The 16,566-nt window shown below is 49.0% G+C and overlaps 1 protein-coding gene across 1 annotated transcript in view; it reads left to right on the top strand.

The window, feature by feature from the left end:
• The window catches only part of LOC122547123 (class I histocompatibility antigen, F10 alpha chain-like), a 929,735-nt gene extending 923,580 nt beyond the window's left edge, over positions 1–6,155 (top strand). The window contains exon 8 of the mRNA XM_087979627.1: positions 5,705–6,155. The gene's annotated coding sequence lies outside the window, so the exon portion shown is untranslated. The remainder of the gene's footprint in view (positions 1–5,704) is intronic.
• Positions 6,156–16,566: the final 10,411 nt, after the last annotated feature.

Consider the following 16,566-nt stretch of genomic DNA (forward strand, 5'->3'; position numbering starts at 1 on the left):
CCAGACACTGTTAAACCCTGTCAGACTAATTCCCCTACCCACCTGATCCTGTCCCTCCCTCCCAGTCACTGTTAAACCCTGTCAGACTAATCCCCCTCCCCTCCTGACCCTGTCCCACTCTCCCAGAACACTGTTAAACCCTGTCAGACTAACTCCCCTCCCCTCCTGACCCTGTCCCAACCTCCCAGTCACTGTGAAACACTGTCAGACTAATTCCCCTCCCCTCCTGACCCTGTCCCACACTCCCAGTCACTGTTAAACCCTGTCAGACAAATCCCCTCCCCTCCTGACCCTGTCCCTCCCTCCCAGTCACTGTTAAACCCTGTCAGACTAATTTCCCTCGCCTCCTGACCCTGTCCCTCCCTCCCAGTCACTGTTAAACCCTGTCAGACTAATTCCACTACCCACTTGACCCTGTCCCACCCTCCCAGACACTGTTAAACCCTGTCAGACTAATTCCCCTACCCACCTGACCCTGTCCCTCCCTCCCAGACACTGTTAAACCCTGTCAGACTAATTCCCCTCCCCTCCTGACCCTGTCCCAGCCTCCCAGTCACTGTTAAACCCTGTTAGACTAATTCCCCTCCCCTCCTGACCCTGCCCCACCCTCCTAGTCACTGTTAACCCTGTCAGACTAATTCCCCTCCACTCCTGACCCTGTCCCACCATCCCAGACACTGTTAAAGCCTGTCAGACTAATTCCCCTCCCCTCCTGACCCTGTCCCACCCTCCCAGACACTGTTAAACCCTGTCAGACTAATACCCCTCCCCTCCTGACCCTGACCCACCCTCCCAGACATTGTTAAACCCTGTCAGACTAATTCGCCTCCCCTCCTGATCCTGTCCAACCCTCCCAGACACTGTTAAACCCTGTCAGACTAATACCCCTCCCCTCCTGATGATGTCCCACACTCGCAGTCACTGTTAAACCCTGTCAGACTAATTCCCCTCCCCTCCTGACCCTGCCCCATTCTTCCAGACACTGTTAAACCCTGTCAGACTAATTCCCCTCCCCTCCTGACCCTGTCCCACCCTCCCAGACACTGTTAAACCCTGTCAGACTAATTCCCCTCCCCTCCTGACCCTGTCCCACCCTCCCAGTCACTGTTAAACCCTGTCAGACTAATTCCCCTCCTCTCCTGACCCTGACCCACCCTACCAGACACTGTTAAACCCTGTCAGACTAATTCCCCTCCCCTCCTGACACTGTCCCACCCTCCCAGACACTGTTAAACCCTGTCAGACTAATTCCCCTCCCCTCCTGACCCTGTCACCCCCTCCCAGTCACTGTTAAACCCTGTCAGACTAATCCCCCTCCCCTCCTGACCCTGTCCCACTCTCCCAGAACACTGTTAAACCCTGTCAGACTCACTCCCCTCCCCTCCTGACCCTGTCCCAACCTCCCAGTCACTGTTAAACACTGTCAGACTAATTCCCCTCCCCTCCTGACCCTGTCCCACACTCCCAGTCACTGTTAAACCCTGTCAGACAAATCCCCTCCCCTCCTGACCCTGTCCCACCCTCCCAGACACTGTTAAACCCTGTCAGACTAATTCCCTTCCCATCCTGACCCTGTCCCTCCCTCCCAGTCACTGTTAAACCCTGTCAGACTAATTCCCCTCGCCTCCTGACCATGTCCCTCCCTCCCAGTCACTGTTAAACCCTGTCAGACTAATTCCACTACCCACCTGACCCTGTCCCACCCTCCCAGACAGTGTTAAACCCTGTCAGACTAATTCCCCTACCCACCTGACCCTGTCCCTCCCTCCCAGACACTGTTAAACCCTGTCAGACTAATTCCCCTCCCCTCCTGACCCTGTCCCAGCCTCCCAGTCACTGTTAAACCCTGTTCGACTCATTTCCCTCCCCTCCTGACCCTGTCCCACCCTCCCAGTCACTGTTAACCCTGTCAGACTAATTCCCCTCCCCTCCTGACCCTGTCCCACCATCCCAGACACTGTTAAAGCCTGTCAGACTAATTCCCCTCCCCTCCTGACCCTGTCCCACCCTCCCAGACACTGTTAAACGCTGTCAGACTAATTCCCCTCCTCTCCTGACCCTGACCCACCCTCCCAGACACTGTTAAACCCTGTCAGACTTATTCCCCTCCCCTCCTGACCCTGACACACCCTCCCAGTTACTGTTATACCCTGTCAGACTAATTCCCCTCCCCTCCTGACCCTGTCCCACCCTCCCAGACACTCTTAAACCCTGCCAGACAAATTCCCCTACCCTCCTGACCCTGTCCCACCCTCCCAGACACTGTTAAACCCTGTCAGACTAATTCCCCTCCCCTCCTGACCCTGACCCACCCTCCCAGACATTGTTAAACCCTGTCAGACTAATACCCCTCCCCTCCTGACCCTGACCCACCCTCCCAGACACTGTTAAACCCTGTTAGACTAATTTCCCTCCCCTCCTGACCCTGTCCCACCCTCCCAGTCACTGTTAAACCCTGTCAGACTAATTCCCCTCCCCTCCTGATCCTGTCCAACCCTCCCAGACACTGTTAAACGCTGTCAGACTAATACCCCTCCCCTCCTGATGCTGTCCCACCCTCGCAGTCACTGTTAAACCCTGTCAGACTAATTCCCCTCCCCTCCTGACCCTGCCCCATTCTTGCAGACACTGTTAAACCCTGTCAGACTAATTCCCCTCCCCTCCTGACCCTGTCCCACCCTCCCAGTCACTGTTAAACCCTGTCAGACTAATACCCCTCCTCTCCTGACCCTGACCCACCCTCCCAGACACTGTTAAACCCTGTCAGACTAATTCCCCTCCCCTCCTGACCCTGTCCCACCCTCCCAGACACTGTTAAACCCTGTCAGACTAATTCCCCTCCCCTCCTGACCCTGTCCCACCCTCCCAGTCACTGTTAAATCCTGTCAGACTAATTCCCCTCCCCTCCTGACCCTGTCCCACCCTCCCAGTCACTGTTAAACCCTGTCAGACTAATTCCCCTCCTCTCCTGACACTGACCCACCCTCCCAGACACTGTTAAACCCTGTCAGACTAATTCCCCTCCCCTCCTGACCCTGTCCCACCCTCCCAGACACTGTTAAACTCTGTCAGATTAATTCCCCGCCCCTGCTGACCCTGACCCACCCTCCCAGACACTGTTAAACTCTGTCAGACTAATTCCCCTCCCCTCCTGACCCTGTCCCACCCTCCCAGACACTGTTAAACTCTGTCAGATTAATTCCCCGCCCCTGCTGACCCTGACCCACCCTCCCAGACACTGTTAAACCCTGTCAGACTAATTCCCCTCCCCTCCTGACCTGTCCCACCCTCCCAGACACTCTTAAACCCTGTCAGACTTATTCCCCTCCCCTCCTGACCCTGAACCACCCTCCCAGTCACTGTTATACCCTGTCAGACTAATTCCCCTCCTCTCCTGACCCTGTCCCACCCTCCCAGACACTCTTAAACCCTGCCAGACAAATTCCCCTACCATCCTGACCCTGTCCCACCCTCCCAGACACTGTTAAACCCTGTCAGACTAATTCCCCTCCCCTCCTGACCCTGACCCACCCTTCCAGTCACTGTTAAACCCTGTCAGACTAATACCCCTCCCCTCCTGATGCTGTCCCACCCTCGCAGTCACTGTTAAACCCTGTCAGACTAATTCCCCTCCCCTCCTGATCCTGCCCCATTCTTCCAGACACTGTTAAACCCTGTCAGACTAGTTCGCCTCCCCTCCTGACCCTGTCCCACCCTCCCAGTCACTGTTAAATCCTGTCAGACAAATCCCCTCCCCTCCTGACCCTGTCCCACCCTCCCAGACACTGTTAAACCCTGTCAGACTAATTCCCTTCCCATCCTGACCCTGTCCCTCCCTCCCAGTCACTGTTAAACCCTGTAAGACTAATTCCCCTACCCTCCTGACCCTGTCCCTCCCTGCCGGACACTGTTAAACCCTGTCAGACTAATTCCCCTACCCTCCTGACCCTGTCCCACCCTCCCAGTCACTGTTAAACCCTGTTAGACTAATTCCCCTCCCCTCCTGACCCTGTCCCACCCTCCCAGTCACTGTTAAACCCTGTTAGACTAATTCCCCTCCCCTCCTGACCCTGTCCCACCCTCCCAGTCACTGTTAAACCCTGTTAGACTAATTCCCCTCCCCTCCTTACCCTGACCCACCCTCCCAGACACTGTTAAACCCTGTCAGACTAATTCCCCTCCTCTCTTGACCCTGACCCACCCTCCCAGTCACTGTTAAACCCTGTCAGACTAATTCCCCTCCCCTCCTGACCCTGTCCCACACTCCCAGTCACTGTTAAACCCTGTCATACAAATCCCCTCCCCTCCTGACCCTGTCCCACCCTCCCAGACACTGTTAAACCCTGTCAGACTAATTCCCTTCCCATCCTGACCCTGTCCCTCCCTCCCAGTCACTGTTAAACCATGTCAGACTCATTCCCCTACCCTCCTGACCCTGTCCCTCCCTGCCGGACACTTTTTAACCCTGTCAGACTAATTCCCCTCCCCTCCTGACCCTGTCCCACCCTCCCAGTCACTGTTAAATCCTGTTAGACTAATTCCCCTCCCCTCCTGACCCTGTCCCACCCTCCCAGTCACTGTTGACCCTGTCAGATTAATTCTCCTCCCCTCCTGACCCTGTCCCACCCTCCCAGTCACTGTTAACCCTGTCAGACTAATTCCCCTCCCCTCCTGACCCTGTCCCACCCTCCCAGACACTGTTAAACCCTGTCAGACTAATTCCTCTCCCCTCCTGACCCTGTCCCACCCTCCCAGTCACTGTTAAACCCTGTCAGACTAATTCCCCTCCTCTCCTGACCCTGACCCACCCTCCCAGACACTGTTAAACCCTGTCAGACTAATTCCCCTCCCCTCCTGACCCTGTCCCACCCTCCCAGACACTGTTAAACCCTGTCAGACTAATTCCCCTCCCCTCCTGACCCTGTCCCACCCTCCCAGTCACTGTTAAATCCTGTCAGACTAATTCCCCACCCCTCCTGACCCTGTCCCACCCTCCCAGTCACTGTTAAACCCTGTCAGACTAATTCCCCTCCTCTCCTGACCCTGACTCACCCTCCCAGACACTGTTAAACCCTGTCAGACTAATTCCCCTCCCCTCCTGACGATGTCCCACCCTCCCAGACACTGTTAAACTCTGTCAGATTAATTCCCCTCCCCTGCTGACCCTGTCCCACCCTCCCAGACACTGTTAAACCATGTCAGACTAATTCCCCTCCCCTCCTGACGCTGTCCCATCCTCCCAGACACTGTTAAACCCTGTCAGACTAATTCCCCTCCCCTCCTGACCCTGTCCCACCCTCCCAGACACTCTTAAACCCTGCCAGACAAATTCCCCTACCCTCCTGACCCTGTCCCACCCTCCCAGACACTGTTAAACCATGTCAGACTAATTCCCCTCCCCTCCTGACCCTGTCACCCCCTCCCAGTCACTGTTAAACCCTGTCAGACTAACTCCCCTCCCCTCCTGACCCTGAAGTAATTGCCTCGTATCTGTCCATTCCTGACCTTGTGGGTTTCCTGGGCCCCACCGCAGGACATTCCTGGAGCTTCATTGCAGAATAACGGGATTCTCCTGTTCCAGTGTGAACATGGACATCATTGTCTATCTTTCCATATCACAGCAGACACACAGAATTACAGCTCATTGTTCACACTCAATTCCTTCAGGACTGAGATCAATTTTTCTGGGAATGTGTTTCCACAGATTGAGCAGTGGATCCCAGATCCCAGGTTTGGATCCTAATTCTTCAAGTGGGACCTTCTCAAGTCGTGTTTTCATCCCGTCTCAGAAATGTGAGCAGTGTCACCGTCAGAGGGATCTTCACAGATGGTTCCTCCCTCACACTTTCTCATCCTCACTGTCTTCAGTGGGTCACTGATTGACCTGAAATGAAGCAACATCCTGAGGGAACTTGGAGACAGTTTTTATATTGAAAGAAATTGATTTTGCATCTGACGTTAACAAATTTCAACTGTTATGTCAACCTCTGCACATAAACATCAGTTTTACAAATTCGAATTCTTAAATAAATATATAAATATTATACATCTGAGTTATTGTTGAATACTAAAATCTATCACTACTTATCACCATTGTTTAACTACAATCACCAATATGTGTCATTTGTCATCATTAAAAGTTATTTATTGACTTACTAATTTTGATATTTTTATTAATATTTCACAAGAACAATTCTATTCATTTACACAGCAGCAGCTTGTGGCTCTTGGAACCAGCAGATGCTGAGCTTCAATTCAATGTGAACTGGGGGAGTTAAGACCATATCCATCTGCCTCTATTGTAAAATCCAAGTCCCAGACGATAACTCCATACCCGTCAACACAATCAGGGAAAGTCCATTCCCAGAGAGTGGGAACACACAAGTGTGAGGGAATGGAGATTGTGTCAGAACCTGATGGAGATTCTGGACATCGCTTCCATTCCATCGATATTCCCTGAGGATGTGTGTGTGTGGTGGGTTTGATGACCAACATCAGACTTGTACTAAAGGACATAACTGCTAGACTGGGTCTGCAGCAGGTCGTGAGGGAACCAACAAGAGGGAAAAACATACTTGATTCCATCTTTCCAACCTGCCAGCTGCAGGTACAAATGTCCATGACAGTCTCAGTGAGAGTGACCATCGCACTGTCCTTGTGGAGGCAAAGTCCCACTGTCACATTGGGAATAGCCTCCATCGTATTGTGTGGCACTATCACTGTGTTAAATGGAACAGACTTGGATCAGATCTAGCAGCTCAAACCTGGGTATCCATGAGGCACTGTGGGCCATCAACAGCAGCAGAACCGTACTCCAGCACAATCTGTAACCTCATGGCCTGGCATAACCCCCACTGAACCATTAACACCAAGCCAGGGGATTAACCCTGGTTCAATGGGGAGTGTAGGAGGGCATGCCACGAGCAGCAACAGACGTACCTGAAGATGAGGTACCAACCTGGTGAAGCCACCAAACAGGACGACTTGCATGTCACATAACATAAGCAGCAAGTGATAGACAGAGCTAAGCGATCCCACAATCAACAGACCTGATCTCAGCTCTGCAGTCCTGCCACATCCAGCCAACTCACTGGAGGCTCCACAAATATTCCCACTCTCACTGATGATACAGCCCATTACATCAGTGTGAAAGATAGGCCTGAAGGTTTCACAGCAATCTTCAGTCAGAAGTGTCATCTCAGCCTCCTCCAGTGGTCCCCAGCATTACAGATACCAGTCTTCAGCCAATTCAATATCCACGTGATATCAAGAAACAGTTGAAGACACTGGGTACTGCAAAGGCTTCAGGCCCTGACAACATTCAGGCAATAGTACTGAAGGCTTGTGCTCGAGAACTTGCCACTCCCCTATCCAAACTGTTCCAGTCCAGTTACAACACTCGCATCTACCCAACAATGTAGAAAATTGCCCGGGTATATCTTAGACACAAAAAGCAGGACAAACCCAATCTGCCCCATCAGTCTCCTCTCGATCATCAGTAAAGTGATGGAAGGTGTCATTAACAGTGCTATCAAGCAGCACCTGCTCAGCAATAACCTGCACAGTGACGCCCAGTTTGGGCTCTGCCAGGGCCACTCAGCTCCTGACCTCAATACAGCCTTGGTTCGAACATGGACAAAAGAGCTGAATTCCAGAGGGGAGGTGGGAGTGACAGCCCCTGACATCAAGGCTGCATTCGACCGAGTGTGGCATCATGGAACTCGAGCAGAACTGGAATCAATGGGTATTGGGGGAAACTCTCCAGGATAGAGTCATACCTGACACATAGGAAGGTGGTCTTGGTTGTTGGAGGTCAGTCACCTCAGCTCCAGGAAAGCTCTGCAGGAGTCCCTCAGGGTAATGTCCGAGGCTCAACCGTCATAAGGTCAGAAATGGGGATGCTTGCCAGTGATTGCACAATGTTCAGCACTATTTGCAACTCCTCAGACACTGAAGCAGTCCATGTTCAAATGCAACAAGATCTGGACAATATCCAGGCTTGGGCTGACAAGTGGCAAGTAACATTTGCGCCACACAAATGCCAAGTTATAACCATCACCAATAAGAGACAATCTCACCACCACCCCTTGGCATTCAATGGTGTTACCATCACTGAATCCCCCCACTGTCAACAGCCTGTGAGTTATCATTGATCAGAAACTCAACAGGCCTCACCACATAAATGCAGTGTCTACAAGAGCAGGTCAGAGGCTAGAGATACTGCAGCAAGTAATTCATCTCCTGATTTCCCAAAGCCTGTCCACCAACTACAAGACACAGGTCAGGAGTGTGATGGAATACTCCCTGCTTGCCTGGATGAGTCCAGCCATCTCAACACTGAAGAAGCTTGATACCATCCAGGACCTAGCAACCCAACTGATTGGCACTGTATCCACCAACATCCAGTCCCTCCACCACTGACACTCAGTTACAGCAGTGTTTGCTATCTACAGAAATTCATCAAAGATCCTTAAACAGTGCCTTTCAAACCCTGGCTTGGTGGTAATGAGAGACTGGGGGTTGGGTTGAGCCATGAGGTTACAGTTTGTATTGGATGGCAGTTCTGCTGGTGTTGATGACCCACAGTACCTCATGGACACACAGTCTTCATCTGCTCGACCTGTTCACATCCCACAGGAGGGGAGGGGCTTGGGGGTGTGCCATGAGGTTTAATGGGGAAATGTGTTCTCACAAGATGATTATTGGTAGGAGCAGAGTGCAGTGAACGGGCTGTAATCACCCTCCCCTCCCCCACACTCGGTTCTCTGTAGCTGACCCTCACCATCAATCTCCCCCCACCCCCCACACTCCCCAACACTGGGTTCTCTGTACCTGACTCTCACCATCAATCCCTCCCCCCCCCACCCCCCAGCCCCCCCCACCCACACTGGGTTCTCTGTACCTGACTCTCACTATCAATCCCCCCTCATCCCCCCCCCAGACTGAGTTCTCTGTACCTGACTCTCACCATCAATCCCCCCACCAAGCCTCACCCCCACAGTTTGCTCTCTCTAGCCGACTCTTCCCACCAAACCCCATACCAGATTCTCTGTGATTATATGATGCAAATAACTCTGTAAAACTCCTTTTCACAATAGCCCACAGGCCAACCTGACTCTCTGTAATTAATCCACTCCATGTTCCCTCACATTAAACTCTCTGTCAGGTTTAGCTCATTGATCACTGACTGGGTGAAGAATCTCTCTCACTGTAACTGTGTCCTCCTGTTCTGAATCTCTCGGTTTAGTTTAAAACCAATCTCAGATTTCCCTTTTCCAGACTGTTTAATGTTTTATAAATCCCATCAGTTGCTTCCTTGACCCTGGGGGTGAACCTGGGTGTTTCTCTCTCTGCACTCCCCCCTTCCACACTCCCCTCCCCCAGGGTCTGAGTGTCTCCCCTGTGACTGTGTCCTGAATTAGACTCAGTACCAGGAAGAACACCAGTGTCCATGGGATTCCCAGCCAGCCCAGGGTTAGCAGTGATGATACTGACCTGTGACCCATAACCCAGGGTGGCACCATGGCTCAGTGGTTAGCACTTCTGCCTCACAGCCCCAGGGACCTGAGTTTGATTCCAGCCTTGAGCAACTGTGTGTGTGGAGTTTCCCTGAGTCTGCATGGGGTTCCTCCGGGTGCTCCAGTTTCCTGCCGCAGTCGAACAGGTGCACCTTGGGTGGATTGGTCATGCTCAATTGCCCACAAAGTCCAGGGATGTGCATGTGGATTAGCTGTGGAAAATGCAGGGTTACGGGATGGAATAGAGTGGTGGGTCTGGGTGGGAAAATCTTGAGAGGGTCGGTGTTGACTCAATGGGCCGAATAGCCTGTTTTCACACTGTAGGGATTCTATGATTCATGAATGGCCTTTAATCTCCCAGTTCCCAGAGACAGAATGGAAAGCTGAATTCTGTACTCATCGGGAGAGACTCAGGGAAAACACAGGGAGGTAAAGGGAAGGATCAGCAACATTCTGGGAATACACTGTCCCTATTCCAATCAGAGACTGGGAATTAAACACTCTGAGGGGAAACAGCTTCTGTTTACAAACTGGAAAAACCAGTAATACAACAATCTTTGGAGGCTGCACCCTATTTGTTGAGAAATTTGATCCATTGTTTGATGTGAAGCTGCAGAAGAAGAAAAATGGAACAAGTGCTAAGTGATGACCCGGTCCCAGTGACGGGGAAGCTCCAGCACAGCCAGGCTGAGGTTCAGGCTCTGAGCCAGTAAGGCTGGGGCTGAGAAGAGGCCTCCCCCACCAGCTCAGGAGCATCAGGACAGCACGAGGATCCTGGGATCCCCCTCTCACAGTAAACATATGGCTCAGTCCTTCCAACTGGGGGAGGTGATGGTACATCGGGATTGTCCCTGGAGCAGGAATCCAGCAACCCAAGTGGAGCCTCCTCCTCCTACATTGAGTTGTTGAATGATCATGACTGGATGTGGTAGGACAGCAGATCTGATCTGTTGGTTGTGGAATCACTGAGCTCTGTCTCTGCTGCTCCTGTTGTTTCTGCACACCTCGGCCTGTTCTGTAGCTTCACCGAGGAACACCATCATCTGCAAGTTCCCTCAAAGCCACTCACCAACCTGACCATCTATTCCTTCACTGTCACTGGCTCCAAATCTTGGAATTCCGTCCCTCCCTAATGACATTGTGGGTCTGCCTCCAGCACATGGAATGCTCCATGAGGATCACTGGGGAGATGGGCTCTCCCATGACTGCAGGGAACCAGCTGAATCTCCATGTTGGATTCTCTGTACCAGACTCTCACCATCAACTCCCATACTGGAGCCTCTGGAACTAAACGTCCCACACCACTCTCTGTCATTAATCCACTCCATGAAGACCCCACACCACAGTCTTTGTTTCTCTCTCTGCACTCTCCTCCCTCCCCCAGGGTCTGAGTGTCTCCCCTGTGACTGTGTCCTGAATTAGACTCAGTACCAGGAAGAACACCAGGGTCCATGGGATTTCCAGCCAGCCGAGGGTTAGCAGTGACTGATACTGACCTGTAACCCATGAATGGCCTTAACTCTCGCAGGTCACATTGAACTGACCCTCAACAACTGCTGATACGAGGACCCACAAGGTGGTGAGTGAAAATCTCGTGAAATTATTAGCAATGAATTCAATCAACAATGAACAATTATTTATTGATGTCTAACTACAATTATCAGCATTTACAGTCAGTTTAATGATATAAATAGGAAACGATTGTTTTCTCATTTGCATATTTGCTTTGTAAAAATTGTAAAAAGAAAATTCCGTATTGGATCCAATTTACGTGACACAAAGTGTAAAGTCAGTCACATCCTTTCAGTGCAGTCTGTGGCTCTCTGAGCTGCCTCACTACATTTATAATTGTCGGTTATATTTTACAATATACACATCACGTTCATCAGACAGCTCCCTCAAGGGGTTTATAAGGTCATCAATCTCTTCCTGTAATGTGGTGGGAGGGCTGCAGACAAAGACCTTGCTTCATTCCGCATCTATGGGACTTGAAATCCCTTTACATGAAATGCCCCATTCTGGGTCTCACATATTATTGGTAAATGGGGTTTGGCTCTGAAACGGTTAATGCTGAGGAGTACATTAAGCACTGCCCATTATGATGATGTCACATGGACTTGGGTGAAGAGATCAGCTGTGGATGTTGAAGGGTTGAGACCCAGCATGGATATCTCCCTCATCGTCTGTAAAACAATGTCCCCCTCACTCCCCAACGCCAGTGTATCCTGGATGGAGATGTTACCATGAAGTAAACTCAGTCCTGTTTAAAACAAGAGCCTGTTCTCATTAGCTTCTCGTGTGGTTTTCCTCAACTAACCACTTGACCAACCAAGTCCTGGAGATTCCAACCAGGAAAGAGGATGGTCATATTTAATCTCTCAGATGGAACTGGAGGAGCTGTGGGGAGTATCATACCATACCTGTCTGAAAAGTCAATGGTTCATGGTGTCAATCCCTTCAAACAGCTGTGGAAGTGTTCTTGAAGAGCTCGAGGTTAATGAGGTCTGGGTACCACTCTGTGGTAGACTGGAATTTTACCTTCCTAACATCTCCATCATTGCACAATGAAGGACCAACGCCATCCAGATAATGAACCATCACTGGGTATCTTTATCTAACACTGTATCTATATCTGTGTGTGTATGTCCATCTGTATGTTGTGTGTGGGTGCAAACAGATGTCTCTGCCTTTGTACTTATCTCCATCCGTGTATATCTCTCTACACTCCTGAGTGAGCTGTGGATGAGTGCACACTGACATATCTAACACTGACCTATATCTGTCCATCTCCCTTTCATTATCTGCCTTTTCTCTCTCACTCTGTGCAATCCATCTACTGACAGGATCCTGCTCTCTGTCTGTGAAATGTGGGTCATGTATTCAGACCATATTATGATCTGGAATCACTTTCCCCTGAGCTACCTGACACTGCCAATGGAGATCAGGTGGTTAAACAAGATCCTGACACTAAAGTCCATCTAAAAGCTGAGCTACCAGCTATCGATGCTCTGACCATGAATCACGGTGACAATGTTCAGCTCATGTGGTTCCAGTGTCTGAGGATCCAATCCAGAAGATGGTCTTATTGGGTAATTTCAGAGTGAACAGTAAGATTATAATGTCTGTTTAAATGTGACTCTGACACAAAGCAACACAGATGTTTGTCATTGGGAACAAGTTGTTGAAGATGAGAAAGGGTGAGGTAAACCAGCCCTGAAGATCCCTTCGACTGTGAGAGCCATCACCTTGCTGACACTGGATGGAGTCACTCCTGGGGAAAGTCTCACCTGAAGAATCAGGATTCTGACCTGGTGGATCTGGGATCCACTGTTCAATTTGTGGAAGCACATTCCCAAGAAAAATCTATCTCAATCATTTGATAAAAACCGGTTATAGAGTCATGGAGATGTACAGCACAGAAACAGACAGTTCGGTCCAACACATCCAAGCTGACCAGTTATCTCAACGTCATCCAGTCCCACTTGCCAGCACCCGGCCCATATCCCTCCAAACCCTTCCTGTTCATTTAACCTTCCTGATGCCTTTTAAATGCAATTGTACCAGCCTCCACCATTTCCTCTGGCAGCTCGTTCCATACACGTAACATACTCCATGTGAAAATGTTGCACTTGAGATCTCTTTTATATCTTTCCCCTCTCACCATAAACCTATGCCCTTTAGTTCTGGACTCCTCCAGCCCATGTCTATTTATCCTATCCATGCCCCTTATAATTTTGTAAACCTCACCCTCAGCCTCCGACGCTCCAGGGAAAAAAGCCCCAGCCTGTTCAGCCTCTCCCTATAGCTCAAGTCCTCCAACCCTGGTAACATCCTTATACATCTTTTCTGAAGCCTTTCAAGTTTCACAACATCTTTCTGAATGAATTGCATGCAATATTGCAAAAGTGGCCTAACCAATGTCCTGTAAAGCTGCAACATGACCTCCCAACTCCTGTACTCAATATTCTGACCAATAAAGGAAAGCATACCAAACGCCTTCTTTACTATCCTATCTACCTGTAACTCTACATTCAAGAAGCTATGAACCTGCACTCCAAGGCCTCTTTGTTCAGCAACACTCCCTGGGACCTTACCATTAAGTGTATATGTCCTGCTAAGATTTGCTTTCCCAAAATGCAGCACCTCACATTTATCTGAATTAAACTCCATCTGCTACTCCTCAGCCCTCTTTTTGTCGATTGTATGGAAACCTCCCCATTACCCTTTCCTTTCACAGCTTATCGGGCCATCTGTCCAATGATATGCCGGAAGAACATGACTTGGAATTTTGTGAACTCACTATTCACCAGGTTTAGCACCAAGCACGCCTTCTGAAGTTGATTGAATAATTCTGAGAGATACTCCAAATGATCCTTCCACATGTGTCTGAAAATGACAAGATCATCCAAGTACACCACACAATCGAACAATCCCAAAATGGCCTTCTTAGTTAGTCTTCAAAATATGGCATTTTTCGTGTCCAAAGACATCACTTTGAACTGGTAAAGGCTGCTCGCTGTCATATAAGCCACAATTGCCTTCACTCTTTCAGTTAAAGTCACCTGCCAGTATCCTCTGAGTAGTTCAAGCTGAGAAATGTAAGTTGCTTGTCCCACCTTCTCAAAGTAATCTTTCAATCTTGGCATAGGGTACAAAGCAGGTTCCATCACTGCGTTGTATTTTCGATAGTCCACACAAAATTGTTGGGTACCATCTGGTTTTGGGACCATCACTGTGTGTGAGCTCCATTCACTGCAACTCATTCAATTATGTCATCGCTGAGCATGTTTTCAAACTCTTTTGGAACTTTTAGCAATTTCAAAATATTAAGTCTACAAGAATGTTTCTTCATTGGAAAAGCATTTCCTATATTTCTACCATGAGCAATTACTTGACTACTTCCCGGCTTATTCCCACATATCTTTATGTGATTGCAATCAGACTTTCAGGTCAGTTTGATTTTCCTCTGGAAGGGAACTCAGTAATTTAGTGCAAGTTTCTTCATTGTCCAATTTAATTTGAGGAAAATCAAATTCAGACTCATTTGGATTTGGGTCTTCCCTCTGAGTTGTAACAAGTATCCATTCTCATCTCACTTTTCTTCCTTCTCAAACACCTTCTGAGCAAATTCCCACCCTGTTTCCTTTCTACCTGACGTTCTTATCCAATAATTCCCCTCACTCAATTTCCTTTTGATTCAATAAAGCCAACTAACCCTTGCCTTTTAATGTTCACCTCCCACTGTCAGTAACACTATCACCTTATCCCCATTAACAAAACTACACATGTCTGAGCACCTGTTTGCTTCCTGAACCACCACATGGCATGCTGGGTTTACACACTGTCCAGCCAACTCACCCACTCTATTTAATTTCTCCCTAATATTTATCAAGTAGTCCTAATACTTAGTCTCTTCAATATTGACTCTTCAATATTTCCTGAATTAATTTAAATGGTCCCCCCACCTCATGTCCGAATACAAATTCAAATTTAGCTGATTTATTAGGTATATCCCAAATTGAAAAAAATGTCAAAATACAATTTTGTTCTCCCAGTTGTGATGACACTATGGCATTAAGTGATGGATTTTACCCTGGTTTTTATTTGAAGAGAGATTTTAAGGCAGAGGTAGTGAGCAGTCCAGCTGAGCCGTGAGAGTAAACAGCTTGTGAGGCCTTGGGGATTTTATAAGTTGGAATAATAGAAGCAGCCTGAATGACCCTGTGGGGGCAGGCTCCCACAGAACCAGGATATTTTTATACCTTTCAACAGTTGCTGTTGGGTATTGAAGACGTGGAATCTATTTATCCCTCTCTCAGTTACAGCCAAAAGCTGGGGGTTCTCTTCCTGTTATTGCAGTTGGATGTGAGTCAGTCTGTTTTCTGAATTTACAATTTGCCAAGAATATATTTATGGGATATTACTCTATTGGAACAGATAATTACTAATAGTTATTGCTTCAATTATTCTGTTATGTTTTTAATAGAGTTGTTATTTTGTTGTATTTTGACTACAGTGGGGGAATAAAGTGTGTTCTGCTTTAAATCCGGTAGATGGACCAATCAAATTGCATCTGGAATGCAGCATCTCATGTTGACCTTTAAAATAAGAAAAAGTTAGTGTCCAGACTATCTTCGGAATATTTTGAGGGGATTTGGTCTGGTTCATAACACAATCCCTTGGATGGTCTTGACTGTATGCCCTCAAGATAGTGTTGAAATCCGGGTGTTCCCCAACAGGAAACCCTGGATGGATCAGGACATACAGAACCTGCTAAAAACCAGGTGTGAGGCCTCACATCAGGAGACCCACTCAAATATAAGGAATCCAGGTGTGACCTTCACAGAGCCATGAAGACAGCCAAGGACCAAAACTGATCCAAACTCGAGACCCAGACAGACACCCGGCAACTATGGCAAAGACTGAATGACATCACAGGCTTGAAAAAGAGACAGTGCAAGATAGCAGACGATGACACATCCCTCCCAGATCGTCTCAACACCTTCTATGCTTACTTTGAGCAGACCTCTGGTGGAGAGGTAACACCTATTCCAACAAGTCCTGATGAACCTCTCCAAACCGTCGCTGCATCAGAGGTCAGGTCAGTTTTCCTGCGTGTGAATCCAAGCAAAGTGATGGGACCAGAGTACCAGGCCGTGCACTCAGATCATGCGCAGATCAACTGGTGGAGGTCTTCTCGGACATCTACAACCTCTCTCGGCTCCCCACTGCTCTTGACCCACTCCAATTTGCCCATTGGACCAACAGATCCACGTCAGATGCCATGTCACTTGCCCTTCACTCGTCCCTAGAGCATCTTGACTCCAAGAACAGCTACATAAGAATCCTACTCATTGACTACAGTTCAGCCTTCAACACTATTATCCCCTCGAGACTGATGACTACACTTACTGATATTGGACTAATCCCCACTCTCTGCAACTGAATCCTTAGTTCCCTGTCCCACAGGCCACACTCAGTGAAGACTGGGGACAATATTTCATCCTCACTAACACTCAACACTGGAGGCCCCCAGGGGTGCGTACTC

Source organism: Chiloscyllium plagiosum, unplaced genomic scaffold (assembly GCF_037043375.1).
Source record: "Chiloscyllium plagiosum isolate Xiang-an unplaced genomic scaffold, Cpla_swu_hap1 HiC_scaffold_35, whole genome shotgun sequence".
In the NCBI taxonomy this organism is placed as follows: Eukaryota; Metazoa; Chordata; class Chondrichthyes; order Orectolobiformes; family Hemiscylliidae; genus Chiloscyllium; species Chiloscyllium plagiosum.